We start from the raw sequence: 13,554 nt of genomic DNA on the forward strand, positions 1-13,554 counted from the left end.
TGATAAAGCACTGCAGATACTGTTTTAATATACTTATCAGATATTCTATCTGATTATCTGTCTGTTGATGAAAAGCTGTACTTAGATCTTATGAGATCTTCAGTATAGTTATCAGATCAGATCAGAACTCTTCTATAAAGATTAATTCTCTATCTGAGATAATGTTCACAGATAACTCATACAATCAGATTACATTGTGAATAAAAATATAAGTTAAATTCTTTGACTTCAAGTTCTTGCAGATGAGTATAAAGTGTGTTATCTTGATAAAGTAATTCACTATTATCAGGACACTGTTAAAGCAGGCATTATATATGTTCTTACTTTCAGAGAGGCTTATAAGAGTATTCATTTCTAGCTATTTTCAAGATTTCTGTGAAATGAGTAGAGAAGTAAGTTCTTTATATAGTCTGAACTACACTATCTATGAACTCTGATAAATAGTATAAGAATTCACTATCTTCTTTATAAGTTCTCTTATCTTCAGTTAGAAGTATTTTCTTATAAGCAACTTATGAGTTCTAGTGTCTGTAAAATAACTTACTAGAGAAGAGTCATGATATCTTTTGATGAGTTCTATACATAGAAACTCATTTACAGATACATAAATTCAGCTCTCTCTTTATAAGAGATTATTTAAGTCTCTTCAATTCTTTATTTCTGCAGAATTGATCTCTACTGTGAGCAGTTTCTGAATATACTGAGTATATTCATTCTTCAGTTATAGTTCAGACAATCTGAATAGAAGATCTTACAAAGACTTATACTCTGTTTCTTCTTATATCAGATCTTTCACAGTACTTCTCAAAGTCTGCAAACTCTTCAGATTATAGATACTCTCTTCAAGAATTCTTACAGAGATTCTCAGAGTGTTGACTCTCAGTGTTGTAGAGAGTAGTTGTACAGACTTCTTCTCTCTCTTTTTTCTCTTCTCTCACAGAGAATTGAAAGACTTTTCAGTCAATCTCTTTATAACACTCAGTCTGAGTATTTTATAAAGCTTTTCTATCTTCTCTAGTCTCTCTGTATCTGTTATTCTGATCTTCTTAATATAGTCTGATCTGTAAGAGAATCTGTCTGCTGAGTTCTTAGTTCTCTTAATATATTCTATCTTGAATCAGAACTTACTCAGTCTCTGAGCTTAGTAAACCTGTTATTACAAGAGTTTCTTGATTGAAGTAAACTGTTATAAGCTGTTATAATCAGTTCTAATAGTAATCACTGTCATAAGACTCTTAAAGTAGTGATATCAGTGATAGAAGAATTTCACTATTATAAGTAGCTTCTGATTATGAATGTCATAGTTGATCTCTGTGAGTTGCATCTTTTATAAGAAAAAGATTACTGAAACTCAGTTCTCATTTAACTGTAGTTATAAGACTATTTCTGAAATTATAAAGAAGAAGACATCTGTCTTCAATCTGATTAAGAGTAAGAGATTAAAGTGAAACAGTATCACTGTATTCATAAATATCTATTTCAATCTTATAAAGATCTCATGAGCTTCTAAGATAAGAAAGTTCTTACAGTTCTCTCTTCTCAACAATCTTTTCATTCTTCATTTACAGAATGACTTCTTCTTATTTCCACTCTTCAGTATATCTGTAAGAGTTAAGAAGATTCTCACAAATGCAAAGATAAATCATCTATAGAAATTCACAAAGCTTAGAAAGATCTGAATCTCATGAATACTAGTTGACTCTAGTCATAATAGAATAGTCTCAACTCATGAAGGTTTCATCTGAATATCATCTGCAGTGATTACATATTCTAGGAAATTAATCTGATGAGCACTGAAGTTGCACTTCACAAGCTTAACATACAGTCCTGCCTCATCTAAGGCCTTCAACACACTTCGCACATGCTCAGTGTGTTCTTTCTTCTTCGCGGAGATGTTCTGGTTTAGAATAGATGAAGCAGAGTCTCTTTTCCTTGACCTTCCTGTTGTGCACTCTGTTCGCGGGAGCTTGTGAAGCTCTCTCTTTCTGCTCAGCAGTCAGACATGAATCTCTCTGTGCCTTGTCATCTTTTTCTGATAAATCTGTTCTCTGTTGTTCTGGCTCTCACAGAGTCAGTCAGTGATCTGCTCTTCACAGGTCTGTGACTCTCACAGTGATCTGCAAGCAGTGAATAAGAGTCATCAGTTTCTTCAGAATCAAGAGCTTAGAGTCTTGCTCAATGAGCTTGTTCTGCATGTCTTTATTCAGTCTCTTTGCAAATATCATTATTCAGGTCTTGTTTCAGGGCTCTGTTTTCACAGATCTCAATTCATATCATAGTTTCATGAAGTGTCATGAGTAGTCTTCATCAGATTTCTCATTTCTTTTTCTAATATTAGTAATCATAGTTCAGATATTCTCTGTTCAGCTTACAGAGTCTCTTAACTTATTCTCTAGATAGGTCTTAAGAACAGATCAGTGAGATCTCTCATGATTATTTTCTAAATAATTCAGTCAGTTCTTGACTTCAGTGTAATAGAGGCCTGTTATTACATAGATAACAGCTTCTTCATCTTTCATGTCACACAGCTGAGCTTGTGAGTCAATTTCAAATACAAACTTATAAAAGCTTTTATAAATTGTGATTTGATAAGTGATCTTAAATGATTATAGCTTAAGAAAGTTTCTTTTCAGTTTATAGATATCTCTGAAGATTATGTCTAGAGACTTAGTTCAAGAGTGTTTACAGACAGTAAGCATTTCTTATAGAAAAAAAGCTTAATTCTGTGAGAGATGCTCAAGAATGTTCTTCACTGAGATTGATTTATTCATAGATTCAGAGAGTTTCTCTGTCACAGATGTAGAGAATGATGTTCTGTGAGTAATTAGTAAGTTCTCTAGAACTTCTTTTATAAAAGTTATTCATAATTCAGATAACTGCTTCTGAGTATCTGTAGTAGAGTTCACAGAGATTGAAGCATGTGAGTTTCTAGTTCTTTCAGTTATAACAGGCAGTTGCTGACTGACTAAGCTTGAAATATAAGAATAAGTGCTCACAGATAATTATTCAGATGTTTGCAGCTTGATGTGATATATACTGTTAACTACTAGAAGTATTCACAGTAGAAAGATAAAATGTAGAGATTAAATGTATAATAACATTTAAGCTGAGTTATGAATAGTATTTACAAACTTCAGTCTATATAGTTGTGTGTAGCCAAGGGCCGCTAGCTCTATTGATTACATAAGAGATAGAAATAGAGGTAAAGAATCTGCGAGAAGCGGCATTTCTTACAGTAGTCTCAGCAGTGTTATTATCTTCAATTAGAATGATCTCTGATGCTGAAGTAACTAAGAATCATTATTAGCATATGAAAATTGCAAAAGCAGAAATAATAATTACTGAATAAACACCTGCTGATCTTAGAATTGTATATGCAATTACAACACATATGAGACTTCTCAGAAAGAGAGAGAGAGACACAGAGAAATGCAGAAAGCAGAATGCAGCATGCAAACAGCTCATTCTTATAATGACATCTCAGACAAGATATATAAGCCTCACATCTACAGATATAAAAGAGTACAACATTCATGTTCCTGTTTTCAAAAACATAAATATCTTTTATCTGCATCACAAAGTCAGATAACAGATACTAGAGAATAGACTGATACAGATCTATCATTCTGAAGAAATTCATTAGAGCAGATATTCTCATGATATTAAACTTTACAGTTATAAAAAGCTTCTTGATATCTGTGAATATTATAACTTTGTGTACAGTAAAACCTATAACAATTTCTTCTAAGAACAGAAAAATCAGTGTCAGAAAGAAAAGATGAAAAAGAAAAAGACTTACAATTTCAACACTGTTGAAAAGAGAGAGTGATTTTCTGATATGAATGAATAATTATCTCATTATAAATATTTAAAATAAATATAATAATCAGTGTCTGTGACTGAGCTTCAGATAGTTGTGTTATACACTGTCTTCATATAATAAATTATTCTAGAGATTGACAAGAAGAGTGAGAGTGTATATACTGAGAAACATGATTCACTGAGTCTATATAATATCTCCTTGAAACAGGTAGAGCTAGTAATAAAAGCAGAGATGGCAAAACCAGGAGTAGCAGAAGTAGAGGTCGCGGGAACAGAGATAGCGGGAGCAGGAGAATCAGACACAGAGGCAGGTGTAGAAGATTGAGAAGAAGTGGCAGAGAAAGAAACAGAGAGGGCAGAGGAGAATGCAGAAGACCTGATCACACATGACATGAATAATTCCTTTATTATCATGTTCTCTAAGTTCTTAATCAATGATTCAACATCAGGTTCACTATCATCAGCAGACACAGATCTGTCAACATGTGAAGATTCTATGTGAATAAAAACAACATATCAGCATCTGTATTCATGCAAAATTGTGCCAGAAAACATGATCAGAAACCTGCTAAGAAGAGAAACAGTTGAGAGTGTATAAGGAGATGAAGAGAGTATATAAGAAGATGAAGAAGATGTATCATTCATGATAATATGTTCTGACAATTATTAGAAGATAAACAAGTTCTGATCACATTTCACAACATGTTACACTTACTGCTAATGAACTGCTCAGTATGAGCACTATGATGATGCTTGTTATGAAAACAGAGAGCTATTGCCAGGAATGCATATGACATGATAGATAAACAGATAAAAAGAGTTAAACAGAAGAAGAAGTAGAAATCTTAAATGAGATAATAATATTTAATGATAATGATAATGAAGATGATGATTGAAGAATAAGAAAAGTTAGTGAATTATTATTATTATTATTATTATTCTTCCATTATACTCATATGCAAGCGGAGCTTATGATGAGTCCTTGCGTGATGTTAAATACAGGTCAAGTGTTGGTTATACAGGAGGAAATACAGGTGTTGAGACCACGCCAAGATAACAAGAACATAGGAAAATACAAAGAAGTGACAATTAGATACATGCGATAATAACTTCCCAGCCCAGGAACATAGAGCGATTCATTGGAGCGATTTGTACACCTCTGTATTTATTAGGAACCTGAGGTGCTTGAGTTCCGGATTTAATGTATCCCCTGCGGGTTTCGAACCCACGCGCCTTGGTTTCCCAAGCCAAGGCGCTACCAGGTGGCCGCATTAACCATTCGGCCACTGGGGCAAAGTTAGTGAATGAGTGATGTAATATAGTGAAAGTTTCTTTGTGAGAATGTACATAGAATGCTAGCTGAATCAGAGATAGATTATACAATTGTGAAATGCTAGTGATAAGCTAATCTGCATGAGGCTAGAGTGTATAACATGATCACATGAGCATGATCAAATCTGATGAGAAAGAATGTGATTTGAAAGAATGTATAACTGTCAGATAATAACACAGCCGCTTCTGAACTACTAGCATATGAATGTAAAGAGGGTCATAGCAGCCACTAATTAATTTAGTGTACGAGATTCAATATATAAGAAGCCGGCGTACGCCTGTAATTGTACGCTGGCTTAAGCAACCTTTGAATCACACTGTCATTGTAGAGTTTATTGAAGAAGTAGAAAGATTGTTAATTAAGTAATTATAATTTATATACAGCAGTATTCTGATTGAGAATCTTATGCTGAAAGTTATTCAAAGAAGAAAAGTCTTCAGTGAATTCATCAACAGAGCAGATTACTTAAAGCTGTGCTTCAAGACTGTTGTATAAATACTGAATAAGTTGAATTTAATCTGCAATTTCTGTCTCATGCAGAAGAGTGATTTTTCAGATGAAGTAGAAGAATATGAATAGACTGTTATAATTGAAAAATCAGTATCACAGAAACAGAGCTTCTTGCAAGACTTACTATCTTGATTTCTCAAAATGCTTTAATAGTTCAGTTTCTCAGCAGAATAAGTTGTCATTTATAGCTTGAATAGTATCAATGTAAGAAATCCCGCTTCTCACGAATTCTTTACTTCTATTCCTATCTCTCGTGTAACCAATAGAGTTAGCAGCCCTTGGCTACACACAACTATATAGACTGAAGTTCACGAATACTATTCACAACTCAGCTTGAATGCTATTATATATTTAATCTCTATATTTTATCTTTCTACTGTGAATACTTCTAGTAGTTAATAGTATATATTACATTAAGCTACAAACATCTGAATAATTATCTGTAAGCACTTATTCTTACATTTTAAGCTTAGTCAGTCAGCAACTGCTTATTATGACTGAAAGAACTAGAAACTTATATACTTTAATCTCTGTGAACTCTACTGCAGACACTCAGAAGCAGTCATCTGAATTATGAATAATTTCTGTGAAAGAAGTCTCAGAGAACTTATCAATTACTTATAAGATATTATTCTCTGTATCTGTGACAGAGAAACTCTCTGAACTTATAAATAAATCAATCTCAGTGAAGAACATTCTTGAGTATCTCTTATAAAATCAAGCTATTTTTCTATAAGAAATACTTACTGTCTGCAAACATTCTTGAACTGAGTTTCTAGACATGATCTTCAGAGACACTCATGAATTAAAAAGAAACTTTCTTAAGCTGCAATCACTTAAAATCACTTATTAAATCACAATCTATAAAAGCTTTTATAAGTCTGTATTTGAAATTGACTTACAAGCTCAGCTGTGTAATATAAAAGATGAAGAAGCTGTCATCTATACAATGACAGATCTCTATTACACTGAAGTCAAGAACTGACTGAATTATCTAGAGAATGATTATAAGAGATTCTACTGATCTGTTCTCAAGATCTATCTAGAGAATAAGTTGAAGAACTCTGTAAGTCAGACAGAGAATATCTGAGCTGTAATCATCAATATTAGAAAAAGAGATAAGAAATCTGATAAAGACTACTTACAGCACTTTATAAAATTGTGATATGAATTAAGATCTGTGAAAACAGAGCTCTGAAATAAGACCTGAATAATGATATTTATAAAGAAGCTGAATAAAGATATACAGAACAAGCTCATTGAGCAAGACTTTAAGTTCTTGACTCTGATGAAACTGATAACTCTCATTCATCACTTACAGATCACTGTGAGAGTCACAGATCTACAAAGAGTGAATTACTAACTAACTCTGTGAGAGTCAGAACAACAGAGAACAGATTTATTAGAAAAAGATGATAAGATATAGAGAGATTCATATCTGACTGCTGAGTAGAAAGAGAGAGCTTTATAAGCTTCTGTAAACAGAGTATATAACAGAGAGATTAAGAAAAAGAGACTCTGCTTTATCTATTTAAAATTAGAATATCTTTATACAAACTATCTGAACAAATTAAAATAGAAATTTGAAGAGTTACAAACAGAGTCAGTAACAGCCTTCTTAAGAGTCTTAAAGCTGACATCTGAATCTGTTGCTTTCTCAATGAAAATACTTATTTATAGAGAGAGATCATACTGCAGTACTGCTGCTCTGCAAGTATGAAAAGCATTAATGAACTTAGAATTCCAGGTCACTGTGATGTCTCTAAAGCTTGTGAAGTGAATAAGCTGAAAGATGAAAACTGAGAATCTGCTCTTATAATAAGCAAAATGTGAGAACTCAGATCTGAGAACTGAGAGACTTATAAGAGTTATCTTTAAATTACAAGATCTCTCTGAAATCTGAAGAAGATTTGTAGAAACTGTGATTATCATGAATATCACAGATAACATATATTTGAGACTTTTATAACTTCAAAGACACAATCTGTACATAGCTGTCTGTGAGTCAGGTTTATACTTCTGATCAGTGTTGACAGACTCACTTATAAAGATAGAATCAGTTAATACTGTAGAGTTGATTAGAGAAGATAAGCTCATCTATATAATAACTTTACAAGTGTCTGAGAATCTCACAGTCATGAAAACTGAGCTTCAGATACTAGAGAAATATCAAGATCTTACAGAGATATTCAGCTCAGTAAAGGCAGCTGAGCTTCTTTCTCACTGTGAGAAGAATCTGATAATAGATTTAATAGAAGAGTAGAAACTCTTCTGAGAATTAATTTATAAGCTCTCTTATTATAAGACAGAGATCTTACAGATCTATGTGAAGAAGAATCTGAAGAATGACTTTATCTGATCTTCACAGATCTTCACAGAAGCCTCTGTGATATTTATGAAGAAGAAGAATAAAGATCTCAGATTATGTGTAGATTATCATGATCTGAACTTTAAGATAATAAAGAGCTGTTACTTTCTATCTCTGATTAAGAATGTAATCAATCATCTTATAAGAGCTATCATATTCATACAACTGAATGTAATCAATGTATATACATGACTGTGAATACAGTCTGAGAATGAATGAAAGACTGTCTTTAGAACTGCACTGAAATTGTTTGAATATCTAGTGATGTCTTTTAATCTGACTAATACTTCTGCAGCATTTCAGTCTTTCATTAATAAAACACTTTATATATATCTGAATGTCTTTGTAGTAATATATCTGAATGATGTAATGATGTACTTTATAAAGAAGAAAGAACATACTGAGTATATATGAAGTGTATTGAAGATCTTAGATAAGACAGAACTGTATATTAAGCTTACAAAGTGCAACTTTAGTACTTATCAGATTAATTTTCTAGAATATGTAATCACTGCAGATGATATTCAGATGAAATCTTTATAAGTTGAGACTATTCTATTATAATCAGAGTTAACTAGTATTCATGAGATTCAGATCTTTCTGAGCTTTGTGAATTTCTATAGATAATTTATCTTTATATTCATCAGAATCTTCTTAACTCTTACAGACATGCTGAAGAATGAAAATAAGAAGAAGTCATTCTGTGAACAGAGAATGAAAAGATTGTTAAAAAGAGAGAACTGTGAGAACTTTCTTATCTCAGAAGCTTGCAGAGTCTTTGCAAGATTGAAACAGATATTTATAAATACAGTGATACTGTTTTACTTTAATTTCTTACTCTTAATCAGATTGAAGACAGATATCTTCTTTTTTATAATTTCAGAAATAGTCTTATAACTACAGCTAAATAAGAACTGAATTTCAGTGATCTTTTTCTTATGAAAGATGTAATCTGCAGAGATCAACTATGATATTCATGATTAGAAGCTTCTTATAATAGTGAAATTCTTCTATCACTGATATCACTACTTTAAGAGTCTTGTGACAGTGATTACTATTAGAACTGATTATGACAGCTTATAACAGTTTACTTCAATCAAGAAACTCTTGCAATGACAGATTCACTGAGCTCAGAGACTGAGTAAGTTCTGATTCAAGATAGAACATATTAAGAGAACTAAGAACTCAGTAGACAGATTCTCTTACAGATCAGACTACATTAAGAAGATTGAAATGACAGACACAGAGAGACTAGAGAAGGCAGAAAAGCTTCATGAAATACTCAGACTGAGTGTTATAAGAAGATTGACTGAAAAGTCTTTCAATTCTCTGTGAGAGAAGAGAAAAAAGAGAGAGAAGAAGTCTGTACAACTACTCTCTACAACACTGAGAGTTAACACTCTGAGAATCTCTGTAAGAATTCTTGAAGAGAGTATCTATAATCTAAAGAGTTTGCAGACTTTGAGAAGTGCTGTGAAAGATCTGATATAAGAAGAAACAGAGTATAAGTCTTTATAAGATCTTCTATTCAGATTATCTGAACTACAACTGAAGAATGAATATACTCAGTATATTCAGAAACTGCTCACAGCAGAGATCAATTCTATAGAAATAAAGAATTAAAGAGACTTAAATAATCTCTTGTAAAGAGAGAGCTGAATTTATGTATCTGTAAATGAGTTTCTATGTATAGAACTCATTAAAAGATATCATGACTCTTCTCTAGTGAGTTATTTTACAGATATTAGAACTCATAAGTTACTTATAAGAAAATACTTCTGACTGAAGATGAGAGAACTTGTAAAGAAGATAGTGAATTCTTATACTGTTTATCAGAGTTCATAGATAGTGTAGTTCAGACTATATAAAGAACTTACTTCTCTACTCATTTCACAGAAATCTTGAAAATAGCTAGAAATGAATGCTCTTATAAGCCTCTCTGAAAGCAAGAACATATATAATGCCTGCTTTGACAGTGTGCTGATGATAGTGAATTACTTTATCAAGATAACACACTTTATACTCATCTGCAAGAACTTGAAGTCAAAGAATTTAACTTATATTTTTATTCACAATGTGATCTGATTGCATGAGTTGCCTGTGAACATTGTCTCAGACAGAGAATTAATCTTTATAGAAGAGTTCTGATCTGATCTGATAACTATACTGAAGATCTTATAAGATCTAAGTACAGCTTTTCATCAACAGACAGATGATCAGATAGAATATCTGATGAGTATATTAAAACAGTATCTGCAGTGCTTTATCAATTATAATCAGAATAACTGAATATATTGATTATCATTTATAAAGTTCATATATAATAACTTAAAGTATATCAGCACAGGTAAAACTCTCTTTAAGATACTTACTAAGACTCATTCATAAATAATCTTGATAAATCTGCAAGAGTATACTATAGAGTGTAATAATGTCTGTGATCAGACTGAGAGAATTCAGAAGATCTAAGAGAAAGCTCATGAATTCTTGAGAAAGACTCAAGAGTATCAAAAGAAATACTATGACTTTAAGCACATTGCAAAGAGTTTTAAGAAAGATAATAGAGTCTGACTGAGTTGAGAAAATATTATTATATGAAGATCTAGTAAGAAGCTGAATCCCTTATAAATAGAGTCTTATAAAATTATGAAGAAAGTTAGCTTATAGTTCTATAGATTGAAACTGTTATCTGAGTTATAAATATATAATATTTTTCATATCTCTTTACTCTGTGAATATAAGGAATTTTTAGAAGAGAACTCTGTGACTTATCACTCTGTTTATAAAGCACTAGAGAGTGAAAGAGAATATCAGATTAAAGAGATTATTAACTCAGAGAAGTGAGATTATGAGCTCTGATTCAAGATTCAGTAATAAGAATATTCTGATAAGATGAATAAGTTCACTTGAGAATTATCTGAGCAGATAAGATATCTGCAGAAGCTGAGATATAACTTTTATACTGTGAATTCTGATAAGTCAGAATAATATAATCTTTACTAAGAACCTGATTGTGATAAAGATATTAATACTATTATTTATATACTCTAGTCTATAAGATAATAAGTTTCTACTGAGATGAACAGTCTGCAGTGTATATAAGAAAAGAAGAAATCATATTCTTATTAAAGTTAAAAAACAGAAAATAAACAGAACTGTGAACATAATTTAGAGATTAATAAAGAAAAAATAAAGAAAACTCACACTCATATTTTTAATATCTGTAACACTTAATTCTCTCACAACTATTAATTTCTCTCTTCAAAGAAGCAGAGAGTATTATATCTGTAATACAGATAATTATTATATTTGATATGAAGACTGTCAGAAATGCACAGACTTTAGAGAAGCTGAATATCAGAACATGCACAGTTGCAGCAGAGTCTTAAAAGCTAGTCATCTGCATGTGTGATCAGATATCTCTTATAAAGCTATATTCACTTTCTTAGTTATACTAAAGTATTCAGCTCAGAAATAATTGAGATATGAAGAGAGAGCTCATCTGCTCAGATTAACTTTCATTATAAATTCATGACATTTACATTGCCTTAATTACTCAGATTTTACAGGTACTCAGAAACTCATCTCTCATTGATAATGAGATTGCAGAAATGCGCCGCGGTGTGAGAATCATTGATAGAAAACCTAGGCATATTTGCATATATCTAATCAGAGATTGTGTGAATAGAAAGAGAGTGATTGTAGGCCTGTGAGACTGCAGAAGACACTGATAACACTGAGAGCTTTGCAAGAACTGTCAGCTAGAGTCTGTAAGAAATTACTTATAAGAAGACTTACAGCAAAGAGAGAGACTGCACTGCTTAAAGTCAGAGACTGATCTGAGAAAGAGATGAAATGAGCTGCTGATCTGAAGATCAGATGCAGTGACAGAGCTGAGAGAGATGAAGACACAGTTATGAGTGACAGTGTTTCTGCTTCATCAGCTGATAAAAAGTGATTAGAGAAGTTATGAAAACACTCACAAGAAGCTCAGCAGCAGTCAGACATTATTTATGAAGATATTGAAATTGAAAAAAATTTTATTCTTGAGAAGTTCTTGAATCAATACACAGACATTGTCAGAAACACTCTCTCTCTGTCATCTGAGTGAAAACACTTTACAGATGAATGAGAATACTCACAGTTTATAAGAATAAGAGCTGTTATAGAAAAAGAGAAAAGAAGATAGAGTTTTACAGACAGATCTGAGATATTTATACTACTCTAGAGAGATTTACTTACACTGTGAATGATTCTATGAAACAGTCAGATTACTCTAGTAAATAAGAGTGATTATAAATCACAGGTCTGAATCTTTCTATATGACTATAAAGAGTGATTGCAGGTCACAGATATCTTGATTCTACAATTCTATAGAGTTAGTAAAAGAATGGAAAATTTCTCATAATTCTACAGTGTCAAAGAACAATGATTTGTGAGAATGAGTGAAAGATTAACTTATGAATACTTCTCTTTGATGAGAGTGATCTCACAGAGAGTGATTCATCTATGAGATGAATCTGTGTGATGATCACACAAGAACCTTGTGAAAATGATTAAGAGTTAACTGAAACTCTTCTGTATGAAAGATATGAGATGAATCTGTGTGATAATCACATAAGAATCTCATGAAAATAATTAAGAGTTAATTAGAACTCTTCTGTATGAAAGATGCAAGATGAATCTGCATGATAGTCAGAGAAGAATCTGTAGATTACAAAGAATCTCACAGAATAAGAAACTGAGTGATAGACTCTTTTCTCTTCATAGTAATAAGGGATTTTTCCTCACTGAGATTTTTTATAGATGTGAAGAGTTTTTAGTAAGTATCACTGCAGTGCTGAGCTGATTCTATAAAGTCACTCAGTGAAAGGCTTCACAGACAAAGTCTTAGAGAGGGAGAAGTATGTAAGAAATCTCACTTCTCACAGATTCTTTATCTCTATTTCTATCTCTTGTGTAATTAATAGAGCTAGCAGCTCTTGACTACACACAACTATATAGACTGGAGTTCATGAATACTATTCACAACTCAGCTTAAATACTATTATACATTTGATCTCTACATTTTATCTTTCTACTGTGAATACTTCTAGTAGTTAACAGTACATATCACACCAAGCTGCAAACACCCGAATAATCGCCTGCGAGCACTTATTCTTACAACTACTCTCTCTCACTCTCAAGCTTCTCTCATCACTTTCTCTCTCTCTTCTGCAGAGAAGGTTGTGCGCACACTGAATTATAAGTGTTCAGTCTCAGATGACTTCTGTTATTTGTCTGATTCTGTGTCTCTCTCTTCTATTTCTTCTGCCTCTATCTCCTCTGTTCTGGCTTCTGATTCTGCAGGTCTCACGCTCTTCTTTAATTTCTCTACATGTATATATACACATTTCTATATTAGCATTTCAATCAATCTTGTGATAAATGACATTAATGTTGTATACAGAGCAGTAGAGGAATCAGAGACATGTGCAGTGTTATTGTAAGAGCAGCTTGCAGCTCTTGAATTCCTTGCAGA

General features: G+C 32.2%; 1 pseudogene across 1 annotated transcript; it reads right to left on the bottom strand.

The window, feature by feature from the left end:
- Nucleotides 1–5,026: 5,026 nt before the first annotated feature.
- On the bottom strand, nucleotides 5,027–5,115 carry BDCG_17713 (annotated as a pseudogene). Its single transcript has one exon. The product of its transcript is annotated as a tRNA-OTHER (tRNA).
- Between the last annotated feature and the right edge of the window lie 8,439 nt (nucleotides 5,116–13,554).

This window comes from Blastomyces dermatitidis, assembly GCF_000003525.1.
Source record: "Blastomyces dermatitidis ER-3 genomic scaffold supercont1.10, whole genome shotgun sequence".
Lineage (NCBI taxonomy): Eukaryota > Fungi > Ascomycota > Eurotiomycetes > Onygenales > Ajellomycetaceae > Blastomyces > Blastomyces dermatitidis.